Genomic DNA, 12,048 nt, shown 5'->3' with positions numbered 1-12,048 from the left:
TCTTCCTTACACAAAAGATTTCTTTGTAGCATGAGATGTTGTTTGATAGCATTTTGCCCACAGGAGAACTTATATCAAAATTGGAGTAAATCCTCTCAAATCCTGCCCTCTGCTTTATCAACTAAGTTTACGTGATACTTTAAATTTTTTTGTTGTCATTTCAACAATGTTGACAGCATCTTCATGAGGATTAGATTTCATTTCAAGAACCTATTTTTTTTTTTTTTTGCTCATCCGTAGAAACAACTCCTCATCCATTAAGTTTTACCATGAGATTGTAGCAATTCAGTCACATCCTCAGGCTACACATCTAATTCTAGTTCTTTTGCTATTTCTACCACATCTGCAGTTACTACTCCATCTGCTAAAGTTTTGAACCTCTCAAAGTCATCCATGAGGGTGGAATCAACTTCTCCCAAACTCCTGTTAATGTTGATATTTTTACCTCCTGCCGTTAATCACAGATGTTCTTAATGGTATCTAGAATGATGAATCATTTCCAGGATATTTTCAATTTACTTTACCCAGAGTTATTCAAGGAATCACTATTTATGGCAGCTATAACCTCACAAAATATATTTCTTAAATAACAAGATTTGGAAGTTGAAATGATTCCTTGATCCATGGGCTGCAGAATGGATGTTGGGTTAAGCAATCATGAAAATGACATTAATTTCCTTGTATACCTCCATCACTGTGCAGTAATATTTTGAAAGGAGTCTTTTTTTCTGACCAGTAGGTCTTAACAGTGTGCTTAAAATATACGTTGAACCATGCTGTAGACAGATCTACTGCCATCGCCATCCAGGCTTTGTTCTTTCATTTATAGAGCATGGGCACAGTAAATTTTGCATAATTCTTAAGGGCTCCCGGTTTTTGGAATGGTAAATGAGCTTTGGCTTCAACTTAAAGTCACCAGCTGTGTTAGCCCCTAGCAAGAGAGTCAGCCCATCCTTTGAAACTTTGAAGCCAGGCATTGACTTCTCCTCTCTAGCTATGAAAGTCCCAGGTGACATCTTCTTCCAGTGCAAGGCTGTGTTGTTTACATTGAAAATCTGGTTTTTAGTGTAGCTACCTTTATCAATTATGTTAGCTTGATCTTCTGGATAACTTGCTGCAGCTTGCATATCAGCACTTGCTGCTTCACCTTGCACTTTTATATTTTGGAGACGGCTTCTTTCCTTAAACCTCATGAACCAACATCTGATACCTTCAAACTTTTCTTCTGCAGTTTCATCACCTCTCTCTGCCTTCATAGCATGGAGGAGAATTAGGGTCTTGCTCTGGATTAGGCTTTGGTTGAAGGGAATATTGTGGCTGATTTGATCTTCTGTCCACACCACGAAAACTTTCTTCATTTTAGCAATAAGGCTGTTTTGCCTTCTCATTATTCGTGTGTTCACTGCAGCAGCACTTTAAATTTTCTTCAAGAACTTTTCCTTTGCATTCACAACTTAGCTAACTCTTTGGCCCAAGAGGCCTAGCTTTCAGCCTCTCTCAACCTGAAACATTCCTTCCTCACTAAGCTTAATCATTTGTACCTATTGATTTAATATGAGACTCTTCCTTTCACTTGAACACTTACAGGTCATTGTAGGGTTATTAATTGGCCTGATTTTAATATTGCTGTGTCTCAGGGAATAGGAAGGCTGGAGCAAGGAAGAGAAATGGGGAAACAGCTGGTCAGTAGAGCAGTCAAAACACACACAACATTTATCCATTAAGTTTGCCATCTCATATGGAGACAGTTTTGGGCACCCCAAAACAATTTATAATGGTAGCATCAAAGATTACTGATCACAGATAACTATAACAGATATAATAATAATAAACAAATTTGAAAAATTGCAAGACTTACAAAATGTGACACAGAGACACAAGTTGAGCACATGTTGTTGGAAAAATGATGGCAATGGACATGCTTGGCACAGGGTTGCAACAAACCTTTAATTTGTAAAAAAGCAAAGGAATGCTAGCATAGGCTAAAATTCCAAATTACTGCACCAAATCCCAAAGAAACCTATTACTGTACAGATGAAACACTTTCCAAATTTTTTATACCTTCAGAGCATACAACATATTAAGGTGGGAATATTGGAAATGTTGTCACTTTGTTTTTCCTTAAATGTGATAAAAGAGGGAATTCTTTCTTATTTTGCCATATTTCCAAAAGTTGGTGTCTTTGACTTAATTGACAAAGATTGCTCCTGTGGCGAAGGAGTAAGAAAGGCATATGGCTCATTTTATCTGATCACTATCTGATCATGTTTTAGAAATAGAACAAATACATGAATATACTAAATTGTATGAGCCATGCAGCCATGGTTAGAAGATCATGTCCATTTTTTTTTTCCTTCCTCCTTTTACTTTTATGCATATTAATTATTTCAGGATTTATTTTACTACATCACACTAAATTCTACTCAAATATCACCTTACAAGAGAATTTATTTCACTGAACACTGTATGTAAAATAGAACCACTCATTGCATCTTTTCTTCCTACTATGCTTTATTTTATTTTAAGACACGGATAACCACATTAAATATTGTTTGGTTTACTTTTCAATAATCTGAACTCCTCTCTTCCTTCACTCCACCCCCAAACATAAGCTCCATGAGAACAAGGACTTTGTTTTGTTCAAGACCACATACCTGACATGTAGAATCTTCTGAAACACATAGAAAATGACCAATATCTGTTGAATAAAACAAGTATGCAAATTCCAGGTGATAATACAAAATTAATAATATTTTGCTCATTTTTCTAAATGATTCAGTAAAGTTTCATTTTAGAGCAATATTGTAATGTAGTCTGTCGAGTCCGCAGCCGGTCGACCCGAACAGCCCTAGCCTCGTTCTTTGGTGGGTGAGCAAATGGCCCGGATTCCTCTTTTCCTCCTGTCCCCTTTGGAAGGAGACGGGGGAAGAGAGGCGTGAAGAGAGGTGAGCACACTGCCAGCCCCAACCAGCCCAGTTAAAGGACACTCAGACGCAGTGGGGGTTCTGTCGAGCAGTTCCGTTTATTATCACACAAGCACTTGCTTTTAAAGGCAAATGGGGAAGGGAGGTTTTTACATTCTCCAATCAGCTTAAAGGTTACGAGAGCATGAATCCTGTCTCAGTGCCTAGCTATTGCAACCACACAGTGTTCACGAGCGCAGAAGCACATATTTGGCCAATAAGGGCTAAGGCAAGGTTCCCGCAGACACTCCCACCCTACTTCCTCCCGGCGCTGTCTTAGGCTGCCACGTTAATACGCCCTTATGGGCCCATAATGGTGCCGCTTGTAATGTCACTTAAGGTGGTGTTAGTTTTTAAGGGCCAACAGTACTCAATTCCTATTACGGGAGAAATGATAATAAACAGTAAATTATTGTTATGTATAATATTGCTGTGAATAATTGAAACAAACATTAAGTGAGAATATGAGTGAATAAGTGATACTATATGAAAAAATTTTGAACTTGGGTCCCATGTATAACATGCAGGCTTAAACAATTTCAACAGAGTAATTGCTTTCACAAATGAAAGATTGTTTTGTACACACACACACACACACACACACACACACACACACGCACACACACGTGTTTTTATTTAACAATGTAAATATAAAGAGAACCATAATATTTACTAATTAACTGACAATGTTAGGAAATCATATTTATAAGATATGTATATATTCAAAATTTAGAATTTTTTACAAACTCCAGTTACAAAAACAGATAGATGTATATGTATAAATATTGCTACACAAAGTTAAGTACCTAAGTATTCAAGAAACTTAAATCCCTTTAATTATGCTTTTATTTTCCATTTTATAGAGCTAGTGAAAAATTTTACCCAGAGCCTATCTATATTACCTAAGTATCTACTACTTGTTGCTGCTCTCATGCAATGCTTTCATGAGGGGATGAAAGAAAAAAAAAAAAAAAACTATTTAGAATTCCATTTGTTTAGATGTACCAAGCAGCTATTCCTCTCTATGGTCTATTGAATCTTCAAACCAGAGCAAGGTAACAATATGAAGCTCTCACAGATCTTTGCCTACTTCCCATCCTGGAAAACTCTATTATATTGTAGCAAAAACACTAGTTATGTGCTTTAAGAGAATCTGCTTTCTCCAATAAAATCATCCCTACTTTCTATGCCTTCTGCAATACCAATGACTTCATCAAGTGTCGTGGGTGCTGGGATCAAAAACCAGAATATTTCGTAGGAAACTTCAGCTTTTAGACCTACTACCTTGCCTGAAGCAACATATTATAAAAACAATTACTTTCTTGAATGAAGTATGGTAGAATTAAAGTATGATGCAGAGATTTAAAAAATGATGGTTCCAAATACTATCCAATCAGATACATAAATTTAAAAATTTGCAAATATAAATCTAGAGCAGGGGTAAAATTCATTTGTTATTTCTCTTTAAACCAACTGAAGAAAATATTTGATTCTAATTAAATGTTAGGTTGATGTTAAAATACTAAATCAAAGTTGAAAATGTTTACGGATTTTATTTGATAGGGGTTTTCTTACTGATCTACTAAATTTTTAGAGAACAAGCCTTCCTTCTTCTAGTAAACACTTATATAAGCTTGCATGAGTACTCAGACTATATTCTGACTTCTACAGAAAAGTGTTCATAAAAAATTGTTGAATGGTCAGGCAAACTTGAAATCATTCTTTCCTTTGTCATGTATTAGATGGTCAGCTTGGGTAGGTTATTTAAATTACCTAAATCATGGTTTCCACATTTGTAAAATTATGTTACTCCTTACTTATGGGACTAAATAAATAAATAGACATATAAAGCAAATATAAAAAATAAAAATACAAATGCATGGATAAAAAATAAACATAAAGAATTTATTGATCGGACCTAATAAATAAATAAAACATATTTGATTTAAAAATAATGTATGCAAATAAATTAGCTAAGTACTGTGTTAAGTAAATATTTGTGTAAATATTTCAGCTTTTTTATGTCTTTTTTATGTTTACACATATAAATAAAAGCATGTGTGTATGTGGGTCACTAATTCATGCATGTTTTATCCATGTCTGATTATTTTCCTTGGATCTATTTCATGGCCATAATAGTTTTTCTGTTATATAGAAATGAAGCACAATTTGTGTTCTCGACAAAAGATTCTTATTTTTGCTACACTCATGCAATGCAGCAATACAGCTTAACCTGCTTCCCTCTCTTCATTCAAACAAGGAATTCATTATTCATTTTCAAAGACATTTAGGATAAATGTTTCAGTTGTTCATGATTTATGTTGGATCAAGGCAGAGTCTTTATCTACATAGTTTATTTTATTCTTTGTTGGACAATGATAACCATTTCCTGTTGGTAAAAGCACAGCATTTAGCTTTTCTTTTTTAATGCAATTACCTTACATTCATTGGAGACAAGAAGCATAACTATTTGAAAGCTCCATTATTTTCTCTTGCTTTGTGCCTAAAGCATATAATGTAATCCATACAATAGAAAGGAATTACAGCAGTGACTATTAAATATGCTTAACTGCTGATCAGGGGATGTGTAAAAATGAGGAGAAATTACATATTAGTATAAACAAAAAAAAAATATTTAATGACTATATTCCTATAAACATCTGATTAAATATCAAAAATTAAAATGACTATTACCATGTACTGCTATTTGGATTCTGCACACCAAATTTTACATTTATTATTGCAATGATTGGATACATAAATACATATGATTAGCAAACTTTTCAGTGTTAAGTCATTATCCAAATGACACCTTGATGTACTTTTCAAAGCCATTGAAAAAAAATTGTTTACATCTGCCAACCTATATGGTATTTGTAACAGAAAATTTGTACTGCATTGCTTTTGATTTAATTAGCAAAAAAATAAAATCAAAAGAAAGACCTCACATCTTTCATTTTAATTTAGCAATTGGATTTATTCTGTAGTGCTGCTGGATTTCCATCATTCAGTTTTAGTTATATTTAATACTTGAAAGGAAGGTGATAAATGGAAATACTTAATTATACTAAATAAACATTGTATTAGTAGTCCATATGGTATTAAATATCCTCACTTTTACCTCGGCCACATCTGTTATACCCCCATGACAAAACCACAGCACTGAGATCAAACTATTTAAAATTCATATTAAAACACTGTCATGCACAAAATTATTTTCTAGAACAAACTATACATAACAGTAAATGGTGCTGAAGCTATGGTTCCTTGGGTTTCAGGTTCATGAGAAAGTTAGATATGACCTGAAGATCCATTAACTGGATAATGAAATGGAACATGCCTCATATTAATTAAAGCAATGAAGCCCTGATCTTCACAAAATAAATGGCATATGGAGCTGGAGAATATATATATCACATAGGCCTAATTGACATGACTTAAATAGATCAGCATACTCTTTACAATCAGCTCCTGTACTAGGCCCTCACATAACTCAATATCTGTTTTGCTATATCCCAAATGTTCTTATTATTTATTTATTTATTTATTTTTGTCTTTTTCGTGAGTGCACTGGCCATTCCTATATAGGATCCGAACCCGTGGCGGGAGCTTTGCCGCTCTCCCAGCGCCACAGGGTCGGCCCCCAAATGTTTTTAAAAGACATTTTTTAGACAAACTCTCCTCACCAATAGCCTTCAAATTAAAATCACAAAACACATGTATTAGTCATACTTACCTCAACACAAAACTTTTAAGTTTTCCCCAGATGTAACTGTTATTCCAGGCATAAAGAAGAGGGGAAAAAGAACATGGAGGACAGCATATAAAAAGTTTTTATGGAAATATCATCAAATATTTACATCCATAATTCACTGGATAGAATTTAACAACAAACAGTAAGAAAGGCAGGGAACTGTACCTAGCTGTATGAAGAAATGAACGTGGACTTCACAGAGCAGTAGCTAGCAGTCTGTCCTGTAACTAGACAGAAAAATTACTGCTAACAAAGACAGCTTATGAAATATGTTGTCAAAATGTGAATTGAATCTGGATGAAATTAACATGATGAAGTGCCCTGAAAAATGACCCTAAATAAGTAAACAGGCATTTTGTATTCTATCCTGAAAATCAGATGTTCCACACACACACAAAAAATGCATTTGGAAGATTTTCATTACCTTATGTGGGAGGAAAAAACAAAGTGTTATACAACAACCTAAAAACCCAACTGATATTCTAAAACTTACCTGGAACACAGCAAAATCTTTTAAATAAATGATAAATTATAATATTAGGAAGTAATCTTTAAATTGTTGCTCCTGATTACTAGGCAATGAATACACTTTTCAAAATATCAAATAACAATTGTTACTTGAACAATTGTTATTTGAATAATTTGATACTTTTTTCATACTGTTTTGCAAAAGATTTCTACATAATGAATGCCATCACTATATATTATTTCACTATAATTTAAATTATCTTCTATATAAACTGATTATTAAGGTACAGAAAGAAAATACTCAACTCAACAAATTATAAAATAGTCTGTAATCATAGATTAGAAAACTACACTTTCGCTCTAGATATGATTACTTAATATGAAATCTTTTCAAATGTTTATGTTGTATCACATGCGCTACACTGAAAATCTTACTCCATTATTCAGAGTAACCCCAGAAATGCACATTAAGAAACAACCAATAACGTTAGCATGTTAGCAGACTAAGAGATCCCAATTCTTCTCTCCTCATAGAAACAACAAAAACAATGAATAGACAACTACATGCTCATGGATATCACTAAGAAAGACCTGTAAGCACAGCAAAAAAGTAGAAATGCCATGAAGAACAGAAACCAAGGACAGCCACATAGAAAAGATAAGAAACACCTGGTCTGTGATACCCTATTCCCCAGTCAGGATCAGTTGGGACCCAGGAGAGAATTACCCCGACAAGGTGAACAGGAGATGAGTGGGAGATGAGCAGGAGGACCTGAGTAGTCATCATCACCACTACAGAAACCTGCAGCTTTCACCACTGGGGATCCCTGAAGTCTTCACCAGTGATAAGCCCAAGTGAGGGATCATTGCTGTTCCGCCAGAAAAAAAGCCAACCTTATGCCCCACCCTCTTAGAGCTGCTTTGGTGCTACATCATCTTGGGACTGAAGTCACTGCTGTGCTGTGCTCTGTTCCTAGGGCCTGAGTAGATTTTGCACCTGTTCATCCCTGGTTCCGCCTGGGCCCCACCATCCCTGATGTGAGTTGCTATTGTACTCTACCCCACAGGACAAAACTGCCACAGAGTTGTTCCATTCCTCTGTGCCAAGTCCTGTTGTGTCCCATCCCTAGGGTCCTGGGTCACTGCTTGTCATGCCATTTCTGGGGTCTGAATTGCTATGGAGCCTGCTTTTCCAGGAACCGGTATTATAACTGCACTGTATCCTGGACTTGAGGCCTGAGCTTCTATAGTGACCCACTCCCTAAGAACTGAGTTGCAGCTATGTCCCTCCTTCTGGGCCCAAGCTGTTGCAAACCACATCAACTACATCCCTTAGAGCCAGAATCGCAGCCATATTCCACCATTCCTGGGGTCTTACTGTTGCTTTATGTGCCCTTTATTCCACGGCCTGCACAACTGTGTCTTACCATTCCTTGGTCCTGACTGCTACTTCATACTCTCTCCATGGCCTGAGCTACTGCAGCACCCGGCATCCCAGGAGCTGTAATTACCACCTGCCCACCAGGGCCTGAGTTGCTGCTGCACTCCACTCTCCAGGGTTGAGCGGCTGTGGAGCCACACTAATCCTAAGACCCAAGTTGCTACTGTGCCCTCCCATACCTAGGGTCTCACTGCTGCTGCATCCCACCCACAAAGGCCCGAGCCACCACAATACTGCACCATGCCAGAGATCCAAGTTGTTGATGTGTTACTGCTCGCTTCTCAGGACCTGAGTGGCAGCTGCACTTTGACATTCCAGGGACCTGAGTCGCCACTGCAGTCTTCCACCTAGGGCCTAAGCAACCGGAATGTTTCTTCATCCCTGGAGCCATGCCAGTGTAGCACTTTTCCTCCAAGTGTTTGAGACAGTGGGCCATGACCCAAAATCTCAGATCCTGAGTTTGTGAATGACCTGTGAATGCCCATACCTTTGTGAGTACACCCATGCCCCAGAACCAATTTGATTGCTTATGTGCTGACTGATACCAGGCCATGCCAGACTCAGTTCCAAGAGGAATCCCTTAGCTAAGACTCCCTCCTGTGGAGAACAGGAGAAGCCCAACAGCCCAAATTGCCATTGCTGCCACCACAAACAATTGAAGCCTCAGCTGAGGTCCCTGCAGTCTCTGCTGACAGTGACCTCAGTTGATGGAGCTGCAGAGAGACTACACTGATGTGCCCCTCTGGAACCAGAGCCACCACAGCCCACTCAAACGGAACTATCACACCCACCTGTAGGTAAAAGTTTTTTCCCAGTCTGCAAAGTTTGGAAGAAATGACTACTTCATCAAATAAATGTACAGAAACAATGCAAGTCCACACACACACACACAAAAAGAATAAAGCAAGAAAACATAGCATCACCAAAGAACCACAATAATTCTCAAGTATCTGACTCCAAATAAATGAAGAATTACAAATTACAAATTTCAAATTACGTGAAAAGGAATTCAAAATAATTCTATTAAAGAAACTCATCAAGATACAACAGCATACAAATAAACAACTCAGTGAAATCAGAAAGACAAAACGTGAACAAAATGAGAAGTTCAACAAAGAGGTAGAAATCATAAAACAGAATCCTGGAGCAAAAACATATACTGATATAAATTTTTTTAAAAATGCAATAGAAAGCTTCAGTGACAGACTTGATCAAACAGAAAAAAGAATCTGTGAACTTGAAGACAAATTTTGAAATTATCTGATCACAGGAGAAAAAAGAAAGAAGAAAGAAAAAGGGTAAAAAGCCTGTAGGACTTATGGGGCAACAATAATTAAACCAATTATGCATTATGGGAGTTTCAAAAGGAGAACAGAGGGAAGTATAAAGCTTATTTGAAGAAATAATGACTAAAGACTTTTCTAATCTTGGGTGATATATGTACACCCATATCCTTGAAGCTCAATTTTGCCCATACAGATTTAACCCCAAGATGTCTTTGCTGAGAAACATTATAATAAAATCGACAAATGTCAAAGATAATGACTGAATTCTGGAAACAGCAAGAGAAAAGCAATATTTCATATACAAGAGTGTTGCTTTGCCTTCCACAGATTTGTCACCCCTTTCCGCCTGGGTGATGGAGCCACAAAAGATTACTCAAAACCCATCTCTCCTGAGCAGTGAGAAGCCCCGAAAGGGGTTAATCTCCCAGAACCCTCAAAAGAGAGGCATTCTTTCCATTTTGGAAATTTACCACAAATTGGGGTTCTCTTCCTGAATTTATTCTCCAGACCAGGAAGTTTCAGGAAGAGAACATAGGTGCGGGTTTTGCTAAGTATGGTTTAATAAATTTAACAATAGAGGCTGGTGACATTCCATAATGCAATTTGCAAGTTTAGTTGATCTACCAACAAAAGCTTGATTTTAGTAAACATTCTCTTCTTACAGCAATTTCCCATATCAATCAGTAACCTGTCTGTCTTTGAGCCAACAACCTTGCTGTGTTACAATTCTTTATCTTACAACAAAGACTATAGCCTGGGGAAAATTTCCTGTCTTTTGCAAGGTCAATATTTGAAACTACAAGGCTTTGGAAAACCATGCTCTGAGAAATACATTTGCTTTATGTATACTACACACAAGAGAACTTACATAAGGCGATAAGTGGATTTTAAAGGAGAAAACATGCAGGCCAGAAGAGAATGGAATGATATATTCAAAGTCTTGAAAGAAAAAAAAAAAATATATATATATATATATATATATATATATATGCGCCAAATAAGAACAGTTTACCTGGCAAAATGGTCCTTCAGAAACGAAGAAGAGATAAAGGTTTTCCCAGACACACACAAACACACACACAAGGGTAATAGATTTTATCACCTCTTGACCTTCCTTATGAGAAATGCGAAAGGGAGTTCTTCAAGCTGAAACAATAAAGCAATAATTACTAACATGAAAACATATATGAAAGTATAATATTCACTATCAAGTGAAAATATATATTCAAATTCAGAATATGATGACACTGTAATGGCGGTGTGTTAATCACCTTTAACTCTAAAACAGAGGTTAAAAGACAAAAGTATTAAAATTACTATAGCTACAATATTTCTCCAATGTATACTCAATATAAAAAGATTTTAAGTTGTGACATTAAAATCATAAAATGTCAGGGGAAGATTAAATGTGTAGAGTTTTTGTATGCAATTGAAGTTAAGTTATTATAGCTTGAAATAGATCATTATAACTTTAAGTCACTTTTCCAGGATAAATGATATGTTAGGCCACGAAATAAGTTTTAAAACTTAAGAAGACTGAAATTAGATCAAGTATCTCTTCTGACCACAATGGTTTGAAACTAGAAATCCTATTATAGAAGATAAAATGAAAAATTAGCAATTATTTGGATATTAAAGAACATGCTCCTGAAAAAGCAATAGGTCATAGAGAAAATTAAAAGGCACATTAAAAAATATCTTGAGACAAACACGAATGGAAACACAACATACAAAACCTATGGTAGTGGAATTACTAATATGAGCAACAGACAAGGAAAAGAAAATAAAAGTTATCCAAATTAAAAAGGAAGAAGTAAAATTATTCCTATTTGCAGATGACAGGATCCTATATGTAGAAAACCCTAAAGAATGCACACAAAGAAAACAACTTACAGAATTAATGAATGAATTCAGTAAAGTTGGAAGACATAAAATCAACACAAAAAATCAGTTGTATTACTTTACATCAAAAATATAAAGAAATTATATTATTGTAATATCCTAAAAATGAATCAAGAAAACAGTTCTACTTACAATGGCATGAAAAAGAATAAAATACTTAGAAATAAATTTAATCATGGAGGTGAAATATCTGTACACTAAAAAATATAAAACACTAATAAAATAAATTAAAAA

This window comes from Cynocephalus volans, chromosome 9 (assembly GCF_027409185.1).
Source record: "Cynocephalus volans isolate mCynVol1 chromosome 9, mCynVol1.pri, whole genome shotgun sequence".
NCBI lineage: Eukaryota > Metazoa > Chordata > Mammalia > Dermoptera > Cynocephalidae > Cynocephalus > Cynocephalus volans.
The sequence above is the reverse complement of the archived record's forward strand: the minus strand, read 5'-3'. Positions refer to the sequence as shown.